The 19,605-nt window shown below is 47.6% G+C and overlaps 2 protein-coding genes across 9 annotated transcripts in view; one reads left to right on the plus strand and one right to left on the minus strand.

The window, feature by feature from the left end:
• The window catches only part of LOC142656537 (nmrA-like family domain-containing protein 1), a 396,968-nt gene that overhangs the window by 117,122 nt on the left and 260,241 nt on the right, over positions 1-19,605 (minus strand). The gene's annotated exons all lie outside the window — the stretch shown is intronic.
• Positions 1-19,605, plus strand: part of SEPTIN12 (septin 12) — a 115,313-nt gene that overhangs the window by 83,747 nt on the left and 11,961 nt on the right. Inside the window, exon 1 of one of the 8 annotated variants that reach the window (XM_075830763.1) lies at positions 6,724-6,744. The exons of 4 other annotated variants lie outside the window; for them this stretch is intronic. The gene's annotated coding sequence lies outside the window, so the exon portion shown is untranslated. Of the gene's footprint in view, positions 1-6,723; positions 6,745-7,383; positions 7,771-7,915; positions 8,194-19,605 lie in introns of those variants that run through there. 3 more of the 8 variants (XM_075830758.1, XM_075830760.1, XM_075830761.1) reach the window with 3 other exon arrangements.

Below are 19,605 nucleotides of genomic sequence, written 5' to 3' on the forward strand. Positions count from 1 at the left end.
GAGAGAAATATGTTTTATCTCAATCTCCTTCTCTGAGCTGCGCTGATATTGTTATGTGAGGGGGATTAGCGGGAAGATAAATGACAATCTCAGACTCACTCTTCAGGAATGTATTATACACTGTTCATTATATAAGATCCTCACAAGAAAGACACAAGGAAGCAAGAAGAATGGAGATTATCACAAAGTAAGCTTAGATACAGCGACTCAGCAGACAGTATCACACAGGATAGGCTTAGATACAGCGGCTCAGCAGACAGTATCACACATGATAGGATTAGATACACAGCTCAGCAGACAGTATCACGCAGGATAGGCTTAGATACAGTGGCTCAGCAGACAGTATCACACATGATAGGATTAGATACACAGCTCAGCAGACAGTATCACACATGATAGGATTAGATACACAGCTCCACAGACATTATCACACATGATCGGCTTAGATACAGTGACTCAGCAGACTGTATCACACATGATAGGATTAGATACACAGCTCAGCAGACAGTATCACGCAGGATAGGCTTAGATACAGTGGCTCAGCAGACAGTATCACACATGATAGGATTAGATACAGTGGCTCAGCAAGCAGTATCACACATGGTAGGCTTAGATACAGTGACTCAGCAGACACTATCACACATCATAGGCTTAGATACAGTGACTCAGCAGACATTATTACATAGGATGGGCTTAAAGCAGTGGTCCCCAATCCCCGGGCTGTGGGTCAATACCTGCCCGTGGATCAATTGGTATCGGGCCGCAGGTGGATACGCTACGTACAGTTACACTGCGTATCCACCCTGGTAGCTGCAGGAAATTCCGGGTGAAAAACTGCACCAAACTGTGGTGCAGTTTTTCACCCGGAATGTTCGCTGCAGAAAACCTCAGCATCTAGACGCCCTGATAGCAGGCCGGCCTCCTGGGTGACGTTTCATCCCAGGAGACCACTGCAGCCTAGGATTGGCTGCAGCGGTCACAAGGGATGAAGCATCATGATCAGCCCCCTGTGTTAACTATATATAGGTGTTACCTGTCTGTGTAATCCTTCCTGTGATGATAATGAGATGACTGTTGAGAAGTGATCTCTACAGATCAGGAAGGGTCAGTCTATTATAAATGGTGGATCCTGTGTTCTCTATATATAGGTGCTACCTGTCAGTGTAATTCTGCCTACGATGATAATGACTGCTGAGAAGTGATCTCTACAGAACAGGAAGGATCCGTCTATTATGAATGGTGGAACCTGTGTTATCTATATATAGATGTTACTTTATGATAATGAGATGACTGCTGAGAAGTGATCTCTACAGAACAGGAAGGGTCAGTCTATTATGAATGGTGGAACCTGTGTTCTCTATATATTGGTGCTACCTGTCAGTGTAATTCTGCCTGTGAAGATAATGAGATGACTGCTGAGAAGTGATCTCTACAGAACAGGAAGGATCCGTCTATTATGAATGGTGGATCCTGTGTTATCTATATATAGGTGTTACTTGATGATAATGAGATGACTGCTGAGAAGTGATCTCTACAGAACAGGAAGGATCCGTCTATTATGAATGGTGGAACCTGTGTTATCTATATATAGATGTTACTTGATGATAATGAGATGACTGCTGAGAAGTGATCTCTACAGATCAGGAAGGGTTAGTCTATTATGAATGGTGGAACCTGTGTTCTCTATATATTGGTGCTACCTGTCAGTGTAATTCTGCCTGTGAAGATAATGAGATGACTGCTGAGAAGTGATCTCTACAGAACAGGAAGGATCCGTCTATTATGAATGGTGGATCCTGTGTTATCTATATATAGGTGTTACTTGATGATAATGAGATGACTGCTGAGAAGTGATCTCTACAGAACAGGAAGGATCCGTCTATTATGAATGGTGGAACCTGTGTTCTCTATATATTGGTGCTACCTGTCAGTGTAATTCTGCCTGTGAAGATAATGAGATGACTGCTGAGAAGTGATCTCTACAGAACAGGAAGGATCCGTCTATTATGAATGGTGGAACCTGTGTTCTCTATATATTGGTGCTACCTGTCAGTGTAATTCTGCCTGTGAAGATAATGGGATGACTGCTGAGAAGTGATCTCTACAGAACAGGAAGGATCCGTCTATTATGAATGGTGGAACCTGTGTTATCTATATATAGGTGTTACTTGATGATAATGAGAGGACTGCTGAGAAGTGATCTCTACAGATCAGGAAGGGTCAGTCTATTATGAATGGTGGAACCTGTGTTCTCTATATATTGGTGCTACCTGTCAGTGTAATTCTGCCTGTGAAGATAATGAGATGACTGCTGAGAAGTGATCTCTACAGAACAGGAAGGATCCGTCTATTATGAATGGTGGAACCTGTGTTCTCTATATATTGGTGCTACCTGTCAGTGTAATTCTGCCTGTGAAGATAATGAGATGACTGCTGAGAAGTGATCTCTACAGAACAGGAAGGATCCGTCTATTATGAATGGTGGAACCTGTGTTCTCTATATATTGGTGCTACCTGTCAGTGTAATTCTGCCTGTGAAGATAATGAGATGACTGCTGAGAAGTGATCTCTACAGAACAGGAAGGATCCGTCTATTATGAATGGTGGAACCTGTGTTATCTATATATAGATGTTACTTGATGATAATGAGATGACTGCTGAGAAGTGATCTCTACAGATCAGGAAGGGTCAGTCTATTATGAATGGTGGAACCTGTGTTCTCTATATATTGGTGCTACCTGTCAGTGTAATTCTGCCTGTGAAGATAATGAGATGACTGCTGAGAAGTGATCTCTACAGAACAGGAAGGGTCAGTCTATTGTGAGGCTCAGTGGCCGGTGTGAAAACTGCAAGATTTTATGATGCTTTTTTTTAATATAGATAATGACATAGAAAAGGTAAAAAAAAGAAAATCACCAAAAATTCTTAAAAAATATGTTTAACTTAAAAACTGGATTTAAACAATAAGTCGATTTCTGATGACACATTCCTCTTGCGTAGATCACAGGCATTGGATAGTAAGTGGCTAAACAATCACCGCTGATCTCCAGGGCAGACAGTAGGTTCCGATGAGTTAGACCTGTGAGATCCTTGTGTGGCCCCTGGCAGGTGACCGTCTGGATGTTTTTTGGTTTCACCAATAAAAATGTAGTGTCAGACCAACCATAAAACAGGAGCCTAAAGAAATCGACACGACATAGAAATAGGAACAACTGCTCCCTGGAGACGTGGCACCGAATCTCACACCTCCAGTGTCATCCCGCCTGGTGAGGACTGTAGTCATATATAGACGGAGACGTCATAGGTGCCAGACTCAGAGCTGCAGTCTGTATTCTCTACATTTGCTGTGCAGCTGATTGCTCCCTGTTATCAGCCAACTCAGGCTGGGACTATCTGATTAGAATCTATTGTCCCCTGTTATCAGCCAAGTCATTGAGCTGTGAAATATTCTATTCAAACATTTCTTAATGATAGTTTTCTTAGAAAGCCGGGTGGCCACTAATATGTCGGCCAATATCCACCAAGGTTGTCATCCAGCTTTTCCAGACTCCTGAACAGCCATTCCATGTCTTGGTATTCAACCATGTCGGAGCAAGAGGTAAGTCCCTGCCGAAATGAAAGATTTATCATTCAGGGGACTGGGTTATAGCCCCTGTGGGGGCTGTAATGACAGTAATGTTGGTGGTCACCCAGCTTTCCCAGATACAGATATAACTAATGAATAGAGTTTTTAAAAACTTGACTGAAGGGGGCGATTCCAGGGCTGATATTTGTGACTAATTTTAGGGAGAGATTTTAGGCTGAAAAACGTCGCCTTGTACAGGTGAAGGGTCAGGAACGCGGCCTCATCTTGCATGCGGCAGGAACCCAGACCATTTCCGTTTTTCTGCAGAACCGTCCGGGGAAACTCCAGATGTGGCGGCAGCAAATGGGAAAACAGAAGTTTCCCTCGTGTCAGGTAAAGAGACAGCGGCTACTAAAGAGGAACAAATACACGGCACAGCGCAGGTAGAGAAGACTACAGTGTCTATCATCTTACAGGGACGATGTGCTGCTGAGCCGATATATCTAAGCCGATCAAATGTGATACTGTCTGCGGAGCTAATGTATCTAAGCCTATCATGTGTGATACTGTCTGCTGAGCTGTGTATCTAATCCTATCATGTGTGATACTGTCTGCTGAGCTGTGTATCTAATCCTATCGTGTGATACTGTCTGCTGAGCCACTGTATCTAATCCTATCATGTGTGATACTGTCTGCTGAGCTGTGTATCTAATCCTATCATGTGTGATACTGTCTGCAGTATCTGTGTATCTAATCCTATCATGTGTGATACTGTCTGCAGTACCTGTGTATCTAAACGTATCCTGTGTGATACTGTCTGCTGAACGTTTCTATCTAAGCCTATAATATGTGATACTGTGTCCGAGAACCACACCACAGTTCTATCAACTGTTGTCAAAGTACATGATGGGGACTGTAGTACTTTGTAAATCTCTGAGACAGTATCACACATGATAGGCTTAGATACAGCAGCGCAGACTGTATTACACATGACCGGATTAGATACACAGGTGCAGCAGACAGTATAACGCAATATTAACTTAGATACAGCAGTTCATCACACAGCATGAAAAGCTTAGATACACAGCTCAGCAGACAGTATCGTGCATGAATGGCTTAGATACAGCAACGCAGCAGACCGTAGCAAATATGATAGGATTAGATATAGCAGCTTACAAGACCGTATCAGTCACATAATAGGCTTAGATACACTAACTGAGCAGACAGTATCACATCTGGGAGGCATACATACACTGGCTCAGCAGACAGTATCACACATGATAGGATTAGATACTTCGACTCCGCAGACAGTATCACACATGATAGGATTAGATACACAACTCAGCACACAGTATCACTCATGATAGGTTAGATACACAGCTCATCAGACAGTATCACACATGATAGGATTAGATACACGGCTCATCAGACAGTATCACACATGATAGGATTAGATACACAGCTAATCAGAGAGTATCACACATGATAGGATTAGATACACAGCTCAGCAGACAGTATGACACATGATAGGATTAGATACACAGCTCAGCAGACAGTATCACACATGATGGGATTAGATACAGTGGCTCAGCAGACAGTATCACACATGATAGGATTAGATACAGTGGCTCAGCAGACAGTATCACACGTGCTAGGATTAGATACACAGCTCAGCAGACAGTATCACACATGATAGGATTAGATACTTCAGCTTAGCAGACAGTATCACACATGATAGGATTAGATACTTCAGCTTAGCAGACAGTATCACACATGATAGGATTAGATACTTCAGCTTAGCAGACAGTATATCACACATGATAGGATTGGGTACTTCGGCTCAGCAGACCGTATCACACGTGATCGGCTTAGATAACCCAGTCCAGTAGATAGTATCACACATGATAGGATTAGATACTTTGGCTCAGCAGACAGTACCACATGGGAGACTTAGATACAGCTCAGCAGACAGTATCACACATGATGGGATTAGATACACAGCTCAGCAGACAGTATCACACATGATAGGATTAGATACTTTGGCTCAGCAGACAGTATCACACATGATAGGATTAGATACTTTGGCTCAGCAGACAGTACCACACATGATAGGATTAGATACTTTGGCTCAGCAGACAGTATCACACATGATAGGATTAGATACTTTGGCTCAGCAGACAGTATCACACATGATAGGATTAGATACTTTGGCTCAGCAGACAGTACCACACATGATAGGATTAGATACTTTGGCTCAGCAGACAGTATCACACATGATAGGATTAGATACTTTGGCTCAGCAGAGAGTATCACACATGATAGGATTAGATACTTTGGCTCAGCAGACAGTATCACACATGATAGGATTAGATACACAACAGACAGTATCACACATGATAGGATTAGATACACAGCTCAGCAGACAGTATCACACATGATAGGATTAGATACAGTGGCTCAGCAGACAGTACCACACATGATAGGATTAGATACTTTGGCTCAGCAGACAGTATCACACATGATAGGATTAGATACTTTGGCTCAGCAGACAGTATCACATGGTAGACTTAGATACAGCTCAGCAGAACTCTGTCCCTGGAGATCATTTTATTATAGTAACACTACATGATGGGGGATGTAGTGCTGTGTGGTATCACATACGATAGGCTTAGATACATCAGCTCAGCAGCCCGCTTGTGTCACAGGATACAGAATCTATCAGTTTCCCCCCCAGCCTCCATTATTTCCCCCCTGCTCTCGGCCTTCTGTTATTCTTCCCCCCATTGTCCTGAGGTTTCATACAAAGCCTGGCCCCGGCTCCAGACCCCGCTCGCTCCTTTGTCTTGACTAGAAAGTTCCTGCATTCTCTGAATAGGCCTTATTCTCACTGATCAGGGGTTGCCGGGGATAGGACGTTACTGTGTGTTTAAATGTGTCTTCAATCACAGCTGGTAGAGATCAGACACACACAGAACCCGCTGCCTGCCCGCCCGCCCGCCTCTACCCTTCAAGGAGGCCTAAGCTGCACTGGGGCACGTCAAGGGTTAAAGGATCCTGCCTATCCCCTAATATCATATAGGTTATATAGTCGTCATGTGACATAAAAGGCTCAAAGTTCACTTTCTTCCCGGCTCCTCCACTCACCCATCACGCGTGGCCCGTCCTAGAAGGGCCGGTAGGTAAGTGGGCACCACAGGGGGGCACTTACTTAATGCCCAGTCACTAGTCAGCACAACTCCCTATGCACTAAGGATGTCGTTTCTATAAAAGATGCCCCAGTAAGTCCTCGAGTCGGCCCATCGGTCATGTCAAAAAATTCCATTCAGTTCTTTCTTGCGATATCTCTATCTAGTAAAGCTGGGTGACAACCAATATGGCCGCCCATGGGGATTACAGTCCTGAACGGTGTATCTGATAAGTCATGTAGTGGAGTGGGAATATATATCACTATACCCACAGCTGAGAGTTTGTTACAATTGCATCCAGTCTAGACAATCCTCTGTGAGCGCAGCTACATTGTAACAAACCATTAGGATAAGAGAGTAATGTTCCCATTCACTAGCAGCAAGCAGAGATCCTGAAAAACAAAGTATATTACAGAGCTTTAATAATTGGTGTAGAATTTCTACAGATTGGTCACGGTAACAACCTGGATACAATGTAGATGTCCCGGTAACATTATAAATATTCCGAATGTGATACATAGGAGTAACGGGAGAGGAGACGGAGCAGGTGCCATTGGCTGGTGGTTCTCCCCGTGTCATCACTCAGCAGCTCTTAGCCCATTATTTCCCACTTCTATAATTGGAGCTGATTTTCTGTCCATTAATTGGGAAGTTGTGACAGAGAGGGGTCTGCTGCGAGGGGAGGGCGCCTTCTGCCGAGCCTTACAAACCCCATTGGCTCTTAAAGGGTTATTATTTGCAATTCAAGTCACGTGTGCCTATAACGCAGGGTCTTTGTTGTCTCATCCCAGTGGGGGGGCTTCTATAGAGAGGGGATGAGAGGGAGAGACCGCTTTGCCTGCCATAAGGTACAGCCACTTCGTGTCCCCTTCCTTCGCACGCCATAAGAACAAAAAAATCCTGGATTTTTCCGGGATATCGCCAATTCCTAGGAGACGGCTGTGGAAGATTCTGGGGTCTTCATGCTGCTGAAGAGGAGATTGGCCGCCCCCCTTATTTTTCAGTGCGATTAGGACAGAGGTACGTGTTTGGGATGAGACACATTGGCTCAGGGATTCTGGGGACACCATTAGCATCCTCCGGAGGAGGGAAGGGGTTAATTATGCATGGTGGATATTCAGCTCCCCATATCCATCACTGTGCAATATGCTGCGTGCCTGCTGGCGGTCCAGACCACAATCGCATTTACATGGCAGGATGGTACGGGGGACGTGCAGGACGGGGATATGGCTTTCCTCATTGACCGACATTTTAACTCTACGTCAAGCCTAAAAATCCACCCACCAGCACTAGATGTCCATCACCGTCCACCATGCGCTCTCCATACACATGACATTAAGCGAGTTCGGAGGGTGCAGTAGCTTTGTTGCCTGGGGCCGGCTTGTGAAGGGTGAACTGGACCACCAAATTGGTCAATCGGAGGAGACGGTGAGGTCATTTAAGGTGATGCATTACAAGGGTGCCATTGGTATGGGAAGTTTTGTCTATCTGGAGCAAGTGCCAGCTTCGCAGCCACTCCCTCCTTATCTGACAACAGGTCAATGTTACATACATTATTTTTTTTTATCATATTAAGATGTTTTTGGCCGAACAGATGAGTCAATTGGTTTGTGTGTTGAGCTTTGTTATAATGATCTGGAGCGAGCGCCTGCTGAGCTGTCACTTACTTCTTATCGGATGTATCTTGAGTTTTCCATACGAGGGCAAATACATTGCAGGAACTTGCATGGAGTTTAAAAGGGATTGTCCAGTTTAGAAAACCCATTGTCATACATCCTATTAGGAAATTATGAATTAATATCGGGGGGTCGGCTCTTCAACATCCTTATCACTTGGCCAGAGTGGAGAGCGGTTATAAAGAGCGTCTCTCTCTCTCTGGAGGACCTGTCCTGCGTCTCTCTCTCTCTCTGGAGGACCTGTCCTGTCCTGCGTCTCTCTCTCTCTCTCTGGAGGACCTGTCCTGTCCTGCATTACACAGACAACACATTGATATGATTGGACGCTGTGTAATACTTAACTTCCCCTGTGGTGGTGCTGCAGGGAAATTGATCACTTACTGCCAGGTTTCCCTACAGATTAGAGCCGATCACTTTGGGGTTCCAGCAGGAGGACACTTTGTGATCAGCTCAATATCATAGGACCCCTCTAATAAGTAGGGATTGTTTAAATCGGAGGACACCTTCAACATCTAGTCTTGTTTGGAGAATTCCCAGGTGTCGGTAAACAAGATACCTAACAAAAAATATCCAGCTTTATAAATAATTTAAGGAAAAAATCAATATATATCTTCACTGATTCTAGATGGGACCCCATGCCTTCTGTATTGTGTCGTCTTCCGCAGTCCATATTGTAATATGATGTGGCGGGTATAATAATGCAATAGACTATAATATAACATATAAGGTATAGAGCAGGCCATTTCTCAGCATAGTGACCATGAGAACCTTTGGGGTCACTCTACGGGCAGTAGTGGCTCGGTCTTCCATAGTGACTTTGATTCGGCCGGCCAGCTCCTTCTTTCAGTCTTGAACCGTCTTATATATCATTATATCATTTATTATAGTGTCTCTCTCGTCTCCTCAGTGCCAGCAGGCACCTGCGTAAGGCCATTGCCCCATATATACTGGATGATAAGAGGCCTTCCACAGACACCATGGCCTGTTGCATTGTGGGTCTATAATAACATGAACAATCCTTCCATATCTTTCGAATATCTTACGCCCCTCTCCCATTGGTGGAACATATCAGAACGTCAGAAAATCATGGTGGGCAAGTCCTACCACCTATGGCCAGCCTTACTTGGTTGTGTCGTGCATAAATGAGCAACGGAGAGGACCCTATATAGATATTTAGACAGGGACGGTATATTAAAGAAAAAAAATAGAGAAACAGTTTGGTGCCAATTTTATCTGAGTGATATGAGGCAGGCTGGTTACTATGGATGCGCTGCTTGACAACCAAATTGAAAAGACTGGTTGTTAAGCAATGTGTCCCTAGTAACCAGCCTGTCAAAATGAGGAAGCAGGATTTACAGCATAAGAGGTTGGGCAGCTTGGCAGCAGTCATGCCACAGCATTCTCCGTTTATAATAGTGCAGCTCAGCTATAATACCCCCAGATATTCCAGGTGGTGTCACTCGCTGCGCCACCTTGTACCAAAGTCTACTTGTATTGCAGAGAGCTACAAAACCTGGTACAAAGTGATAGAGGTCAACTACTTACCTGGTGGGAAATATGGGAAGTCTTAAAGCGTACCCTGACTTTCAGTGAAAAAATGATTACAGTGCAAGAGTGTGCGCTATAATAGTGTTCTCATAATTCTGCAGTTAGAGACTGAGCGTCCTGCTCGTCCCCATGGCTTCCATATCCACAACGTCCGCCAGCTCTATAGAATACTATAGCGCTAACGTCCGTTCTGTCTGTATTATACTCCAGAGCTGCACTCACTATTCTGCTGGTGGAGTCACTGTGTACATACATTACATTACTTATCCTGTACTGATCCTGAGTTACATCCTGTATTATACTCCAGAGCTGCACTCACTATTCTGCTGGTGGAGTCACTGTGTACATACATTACATTACTTATCCTGTACAGATAGTTACATCCTGTATTATACTCCAGAGCTGCACTCACTATTCTGCTGGTGGAGTCACTGTGTACATACATTACTTATCCTGTACTGATCCTGAGTTACATCCTGTATTATACTCCAGAGCTGCACTCACTATTCTGCTGGTGGAGTCACTGTGTACATACATTACATTACTTATCCTGTACTGATCCTGAGTTACATCCTGTATTATACTCCAGAGCTGCACTCACTATTCTGCTGGTGGAGTCACTGTGTACATTACATTACTTATCCTGTACTGATCCTGAGTTATATCCTGTATCTCTTTATTTTATATAAATTTACAAAACATAAACTGAAAAACAAATACATAACTAATTCCATATAACCAAAAAGTCACAACCAAATTCTTATAAACAAATTTTCTTATATACATCTCTGTATATGAGAAGAGAAAACGATACCAGACCCGGCCACATACACCCCACTCTTAAATACTTACATCTACACTTCATCCGAAACTAAACAATAACTAGAATATATACAAACATCATATAAACGTAATCAAAAGTACCAACAGAAAATCCCCCGACCCGCGTCAACCAAGGGCCTAAAGAAACAACATAATAATGATAACAAATAAAATAATAATAATAACCAAAATATAATAATACTAATCCCAATTTTTTTTTTTTTTTTTCTTAAACACACTATACACATCCTGACTTTCCCTAACCTTACCCTTCTTACCTAAACTCCACCACCCCAGCCAGCATCTCGCCTCATGTCCTCTCACGTCCGCATAGTCCAGATGCTGGCCCCCACCACCACACCCAACACCCCAGCCCAGCCCCCCGCCCCATGTCCTCCCATGTCCGCATAGTCCGGGGCTGGGTCAGGCAAACCCCCCCCCCCCCCCCCACCCGACCCCCTCCCAACCTTTCTATTAACCCCCTTAAGTCTATCCCTATTCTAACAACACTTTTACAGTATAATACAATACACATCACCAACTTGTCCAAATACCAAACCATATACAAAATACACCGTACCCGAAAGCACCAAGTTCGGTCGCTTGTAAACCTTTTTCCTGCCATTTCAATCCTAAACAAAACAAAAATCTTCCAGTGCTTACCTAGCCCATCACCAGATAGAGAGAAGGGAAAGCCCCCCCAGCTCCCCCCCAGAGGCCAAGGTACCACGTCCACCGCTGCACCCTCCCTATCGCTTGCCCTATCTCCTTACCCTATTACTAGCCCTTTCTTGACCCTATTGAAAGCTGACCCTATGCTGACCCTCACCTTTCCCTTATTCCGAGCCCTATCTCTATAATTTTTTGGTGCCTCAGCGGAACGCAGACCCCCACCTCCAGTTGAGCACCGGTGACGACCCCCCCTCCCTCATGAAGGCAGACACATTAAGGCACCCAAAAGGAAAAGCCCCTCCAAAGACGAGAGGCTTTGGATGCTCCCAATCTGCCAACCTCCAAAGAATGCACCTTCACCAGGTCACCCATGATATTGCTAACAACCTCATCCACTAGGAGGATTTTCTTCTGGGTAGAAACTAGACATCGTGCATTCCACATAAAGTGCCTGACCACTATACTGACTAGAAACAAGGTGCAATGGTCCCTACCACCGAGGTCTCAGAACACTCCATAGGCCCACCCAGCATAGGAGAGGCTGGTTAGGCCTGGCCAACCAATGGAGGCTCCCACCCTTTTGTATACCTCTGTATTGAAAGGGCAATGAAGCAGGAAATGCTCCATGCTTTCCAGCACTCCGCCACACTCCTCCCGGGGGCAATCCCGATCATCAGAGCTTCTGCACTTTAGATTGTCCCTCACATACAGTCTCCCATGGAAGCAACGCCAAGCCAGATCCCAAAACTTCTGGGGAATCCTCGCTGAATTTAAAAGTTTTAATCCCACCCCGAGGTCACTACTTGGGCAGTCTTTGAGCGCCAGGGGCTTCTGGAAGTGGGTCATCAGGACCCTCTTGTCAAGAAATTTTCTCGACATGGTCCTGATCTCCCACACCTCCAGACCCCACCGGCGAACAATCTTCAGCGCCAGGGTGGCATAAGCCGGGAGATGTCCGTGAGGTGTACGCAGGTCTTTCACTTGCCCTCCTCTCTCCCATTCCTGGAAGAAAGGCCGAAACCACCCCCTGCAGGAGGAAATCCACCAAGGAGCCCTCTCTTGCCAGAGGTTTGCCAGGTTGATCTTAACAAAGGTGTTCACTAGGAACACCACCGGGTTAACCATACCTAACCCGCCTAGTGTCCTTGGTAGGTAAGTAACCTCCCTCTTGATTAGGTTGAGCCTGTTCCCCCATAACAGCTGGAAGAACAGGCTATAGACCCGAGTCCAGAGAGGTTCTGGCAAGATGCACACACTGCCCAGGTAAAGCAACATGGGCACCAGGTAGGCCTTGGCCAAGTGAACCCTTTCCCTCAGGGTTAAGGACCAACCCTTCCATTGGTCGACCTTCTGGGCAACTAGATTCAGCCTTTCCTCCCAGTTCTTCTTGGGGCAATCACCCGGGCCAAATTCGACTCCTAAGATCTTAGCAGACCCCTGAGGCTCTGGAAGGGTGTCCGGGAGATCAAAACCAGGATCTCCTCCTCCCAGCCAGAGACTTTTGCACTTATCCCGGTTGATCTTGGACCCAGATGCCAATGAGTAACGCTCCACTTCCGACATCACCCACTCTGCTTCCCCTCTCGAGGAGACAAAAATGGAGACGTCGTCTGCGTACGCAACCACCCTCTGAGTGGCCTCCGGCCCCTCCAGGCCGGCCCTGACTCCCGCCAATGGCCCACGATCGATCCTTTTAAGAAAAGGATCAATTGCGAACGCATATAGCAAAGGGCTCAAGGGACAACCCTGGCGGACACCAGACCCAACCTCAAAGGGGGTTCCAACCCAACCGTTCACCAGCGCAAAAGTCTCAGCCCCAGTGTATAAGGTCTGTAGCCAATTGACAAACCCCCCCGGTAGGCCGTACCTCAGAAGGACCGACCAGAGGTACTCGTGGTCCACCCGGTCAAAAGCCTTGGCCTGGTCCAAGGACAGGATGTACCCCTCCCACCGAACAGAATTTCCCTGCTCCACTGCCTCTCTGACACTGAGGAGAGCACTAAATGTGCTGCGGCCTGGAACAGAGCAATGCTGGACCGGCGAAAGGAGCCGGGATGCAAACTTCACCAGCCGATTAAACAGCACCTTTGCGAGAACCTTTCTGTCCGTATTGAGCAGCGCTATGGGACGCCAATTCTCAATACGGGTCGAGTCTTTACCCTTCGATAAAACGATCAAGGCCGACCTCCTCATTGACATTGGCAAAGTACCCGAGGAAAGGCACTCATTAAACACCTCAGTCAAGAGGGGAACTAGGGTTCCTTTAAAAGTCTTATAAAACTCGGATGTTAAGCCATCCGGCCCTGGCGATTTTTTGAGGGCAAGCCCATCAATCGCCAATCCCACTTCCTCTTCCTTGATCGAGTCTATCAAAACACCGAGAGAGGGGTCTACCCCTGGCTCAGGGATGGTTTCAGCCAGGAAAGCCGACATCTCGTCTCGGTTTGGATCTTGCTTCCCCAAGAGGTGCGAGTAGAAGGATCTGACGACCTCCAAGATCCCTGATTTGGATCTCTTCAGAGATCCTGTACTATCAATCAGTCCTGTCACAACCTTATGACTCACTGACATCTTACAGTTCCTGTAGGGGTCGGGCGAGCGGTACCTCCCGAAATCCCTCTCAAGAACTAAAGATGTGTGCCTATCATACTGACACCTCCTGAGCAAAGCTTTCACCACGGAGATCTCCTCCCCACTACCCCCGGTTGAGACCAGATGTTCGAGTTTCCTCCTCAGTTCCTGATATAGGCGGTACCTACTCATGGACCTGAGGCTCGAGAGCCTGCGGAAAAATCCTGCCACCCGGACTTTAAACAACTCCCACCACTCAGACTTAGTACCACTGAGATCCAACAAAGGTACCTGGCTCTGAAGAAAATCCTCAAAGTCCTGTCTTATCTCCGCTTCTTCCAAGAGAGTAGAATTCAGCCTCCATATACCTCTTCCCATCTGGAGGGACTCTGCAATGTTCAAAGAGAAAATAATCATACAGTGATCGGAGAACTCCACCTCAACAACGGACACTGGTGAAGAGATGGCCTCCTCCTTCAAAAAAAACCTGTCTATCCTAGACCTACAACTACCTCTACGATAGGTGAAACCCGAGTGGCCTGGGGTATGCCTGATGTGGATATCCACCAGGCGAGCATCGCTAACTATATTTTTTAATGCTACACTATCATAGGTCAATTTTTTATCTCCGGAACCTCCTCTATCTCGGGGCCTCACGACAGTATTGAAGTCCCCTCCAAAGATAACTTGTCGACCTGTAAAAAGGAAAGGCTTAACCCTCATGAAGAGACTTTTACGGTCCCATTTGCTCTGGGGTCCGTATATATTGATTAGTCTTAATTCCTGTCCCCTCATGAGGACATCTAAGATCAAGCACCTCCCCATTTCTAACTCAATCATCCGTCGGCATGTTACCGGTGCGGTGAAAAGGACCGCCACTCCGCTATAGGGCTCAGCCGCAAGAGACCAGTAGGAGGGCCCGCGTCGCCACTCCCTCCTAGATTTAACGACGTCTGCCAAAAGTGACAGCCTGGTCTCCTGCAAAAACAAAATGTCGGCTTCAACTCGGCCAAGAAAATCAAAGGCTGCAAATCTCGCCCTATCTGACTTAATGCTGGCAACGTTAATTGATGCCAGCGTCAACGGAGTGGGTGCCGCCATCATGGATGTTTGAGATAGACGGCTTTCTTCTTCCCACCCCCCCCCCCTCTATCTGATGAGGACCCCCCTTCTTTGCCTCGCTTTTTGCAAACTGAGGAGTCCATACTCACCACCCTATTCCCATCTTCATCCCCAAGTTCCGGGTCAACCTCCCCCTCTGGGGGCAAGGGCCCCTGCAGCAGGGGAGGCTCAACGACTCTGGGGTGCCCTACCATGCCCTCCCTCTTAGTATGGGAGGCTGGAACGTCCACAAGAGCATGGTATCGATCAGTAGAGCGCACCAGGGGGGTACAGGATTTACCTTCCTGGGCCAGGGCGGGGCCAGATGTATTTGGCCCTTGGGTTTTGCCCGGTGTCCCTTTTGCTGTAGGCTGAGTCCTCTCTTCCTCTCCCACACTTTCATAGTGGGAGGACTGAGAGTCCTCAGCCCTCTGCTCCCTTTGGATCCTCCTCATCTCCTCGTTCAATTCGGCCTCCCCAGGGGCATCAGCTTCAGGGGGGTCATCCAGATCCGAATCAGAGGTCGTCCCAGTTTCCTGGAGCGCCCTCTGAATCCTCTCCTTCCTTCGCTTCTCCGCCCTTCTCTGGCGAGAAGGGGGACCCTTCTTTGCATTCTTCCCTTGCCCCTGTGCCCCATCGTCCCTGCCCGCACCCTCACCCACGGAGGCCTCCCTCCTCTCATCCTCTGCAGGTTTGGAACAAGCATTGACAACAGAGCGAGGACACCGACTGAACGGGTGACCTAAGTCACCACACAGGTTGCAGCGAATCCGGTCACACGATGCGGCTAGATGACCAATCCCCCCACAATGAGCACACTTCTGCACCTTGCAGCCTGCACTCAAATGTGAGGGGTCGCCACACCGGTGACACAACTTCGGCTGCCCCTGGTAGAAGACAAGGATCCGATCTCTTCCCAGGAAAGCAGACGATGGTATGTGGGACACCGTCTGTCCCAGACGCTTTAGTTTAACCATGAACGTCCAGGCCCCTGACCAGATGCCAAACTCATCCATGTTCTTCCGTGGCATCTCTACTACCTCTCCGTACCTTCCCAACCAGGTCATGATATCAATACAAGAGAGTGACTCATTACGGGTAAGAACGGTCACTCTCTTGGGACCACTTTGGCGAGAAATTGCTTGTGCAGCAAAGTCTCGCCAGCCAGGCTCGTCCTTCATCAGCTCGTAGTTCCCCCAGAAGACCTCAAGGCCCCCTAGGTGAACAAAGCTGATGTCAAACTCGACCGAGCCATGAGGATGTATCAAGGCAAAGATGTCACTCGCCTTGAAGCCCATCCCCAGCAGCAGCTCCACCACCCTCTTTCTGGGAGGGCACGCATCATTGCCACGCCACCGGAGACGGACCACATTCCTCCTGGCTACAGCCTGCCCGGCTGTTGGGAGCGACCACTGATCTCCTCGTTGCTCTCGGAAGGCATTTAGGCCATATCTGTCTATCCAGAAAGACAGGTCCTTCTGCACTCCCCCTATGGTTAGGGTTTGCTTTCCCTCTCTTAAAGCGTCCAAGAGACGTTGTTGCAAGTTACCGTCCCCGGACCTTGAGGATGAAGATGGGTGGGCCCGCTGTCCCCCCGCTGCCACACCAGCATAGGACCTGCCGGATGTCACAGCAAGAGGAGCGCCAGGCCCATTGCCCCTGGTTGATACCCCATCCCCACCACCCACCACCTCACCACCTACAGACACAGCACTCAACACCCCATTACCAGCAGACACTCCAGCAACTTTATTTACAGACACCTGCATACCCCCAGCAGTTTCCACATCCACAGCCGCAACTTTTTTATTTAACCCACCAGGTCCCCCTGCAGTCATCCTTCTGGCCAGGCCTGGTTCTATGTTATGTATTTTTCCTGTACATTTTGTGTGGTTAGACACTGCTTCAGTCTCCGCATCATCAGGCACCTTTGCAGGGACGCCACCAGATGTTATAAGCGGTGTCCCCGCTGTGCCCTCCGCCTCATTAACCTCCATCTTTTCTATGTGCGGAACATTTTTGGGAAAGGGGCCGCCCCCGACGCCAGCAGCCCCCTTCTCGCCTACACCACTTTTCAGTGATGCGGACGAAGGAGCCACTGATGTCACTGGAGCCGCCTCCGGCGCCGGACCACTCCCCCCTCCCACAGAGGAGTGGCCAACAGAGCCGGAGCCCCCTCTGTGACCGCCCTTGTCCGGAACGTCTGACGGCTTTACTGCGACACCGACAGACTTCCGGCTTTCAGACACCACATCCGGTTTCTGGTTTACCCGTTCTCCCGACCCCTGACTCGCATCAGAGACCAGTTTCCCGGGCTCGCCATTAACCGGACACGGGGACACACCCCCTGGCGTCACCAGGCCACCAGTACCGCCCCCTTTGCAGGGGTTGGCGTCCGGCGCCATTTTGACCACCACGTGTTCTAATGCCGGACCCGTAACACTCTCCCCGCATTCCCGCTCCAGCCCCACTGCAGAGGCTTGAGCTGGGGGTCTTGCGGGACCTGCGCCCTGATCCTGACTTGCATCTGGCTCAGAGCACAGGAAGGATCTTGCTGTGTACACCATTTTAAATGAACCTTCAGCAGATTTTTTTTCCTTTGTCTTTTTTTTCTTCTTAAATTTTTTTTTCTTTTGCTTTTCCTCCTCTGCGGGTAACTCCGTACCGAAACAAAATCCCTGGAAGGATACCGGCAACTCCACGTTACGGATCTGAGTGAGTAATCCTGGAGGCCGCTCACTGTCAGTATCAAAACTCTCCTGATTTCTCCCAGCTGTGAGTCCACCCTCCTCCTCCTCACTGCTCCTGGGTGCCTCAGAATCTGAGCCTTCTCTGGACTTTGCATTCTCATGCTCCATTTTCTCCCCCACAATTTCCTTTGTTGTGTCTGGGGCTCTGCTGTCTTCCTCCACACTTTCTATTTTTATAGGTTCTGCCATCTCGGCAAACCTCTCTTCATTTTTTAACTTTTCTCCAAACACCCCTCCGCCTGCCAAAATCTCCTCACGTCTCTCTTCCACTTCTTTTATTTCCTCCAACAAGGATTTCACATTTAAAAGGTATCGGGACCTCTTACCTCCTGAGGCTTTTGCAGCTCTTCCTCTGGCGACCGCCAAGTCCGCACGGAGCCGTTGCAGCGACTTCCTGAGGTCCCGATACTCCTCCAACCGCATAGCCAGACGGGAGCTGAAGTTCTCCACCGTCTCTCCGGTCCTCAGCTGTCCCCATTCCTCCACACGACCGTCATCCAAATGTCCGGACGGCGCTGGTCCTTCTCCAGATGACAACACCTCGATCACCCTGCCGGACCGCGTCTCCATACCCTTATCCAGGGTTCCAGCGTCAGGGGGAGCCAGGACAGCCTTGCCCCGAGATGATCTCCTCACCCCCGCGACTGTTTGCATATTCCCAGCCAGCTGGGATGACCCTCTACCCCCCGCTGGCATGCTCCGGGAGGTAGAGGTCTGAGGCTCCATCCTAGGATGGAACCCCCCTCAGGGTACTTTCCAAGCCCAGGCGGATGGTATGAGGCCTGGGCAGATAGGATAAGGAAAGTCCCTGGATCCAAGGCCTGCACGGTAGTCTCAGCAGCTCTCTCCACACGTCCTACTCCACCCACTCCAGAGCTGCACTCACTATTCTGCTGGAGGAGTCACTGTGTACATACATTACTTATCCTGTACTGATCCTGAGTTACATCCTGTATTATACTCCAGAGCTGCACTCACTATTCTGCTGGTGGAGTCACTGTGTACATACATGACATTACTTATCCTGTACTCATCCTGAGTTATATCCTGTATTATTCTCCAGAGCTGCACTTACTATTCTGCTGGTGGAGTCACTGTGTACATACATTACATTACTTATCCTGTACTGATCCTGAGTTATATCCTGTATTATTCTCCAGAGCTGCACTCACTATTCTGCTGGTGGAGTCACTGTGTACATACATTACATTACTTATTCTGTACTGATCCTGAGTTACATCCTGTATTATACTCCAGAGCTGCACTCACTATTCTGCTGGTGGAGTCACTGTGTACATACATTACATTACTTATCCTGTACTGATCCTGAGTTACATCCTGTATTATACTCCAGAGCTGCGCTCACTATTCTGCTGGTGGAGTCACTGTGTACATACATTACATTATTTATCCTGTACTGATCCTGAGTTATATCCTGTATTATACTCCAGAGCTGCACTCACTATTCTGCTGGTGGAGTCACTGTGTACATACATTATTTATCCTGTACTGATCCTGAGTTATATCCTGTATTATTCTCCAGAGCTGCACTCACTATTCTGCTGGTGGAGTCACTGTGTACATACATTACATTACTTATCCTGTACTGATCCTGAGTTACATCCTGTATTATACTCCAGAGCTGCACTCGCTATTCTGCTGGTGGAGTCACTGTGTACATACATTACATTACTTATCCTGTACTGATCCTGAGT

Source organism: Rhinoderma darwinii, chromosome 6 (assembly GCF_050947455.1).
Source record: "Rhinoderma darwinii isolate aRhiDar2 chromosome 6, aRhiDar2.hap1, whole genome shotgun sequence".
Taxonomy (NCBI): domain Eukaryota; kingdom Metazoa; phylum Chordata; class Amphibia; order Anura; family Rhinodermatidae; genus Rhinoderma; species Rhinoderma darwinii.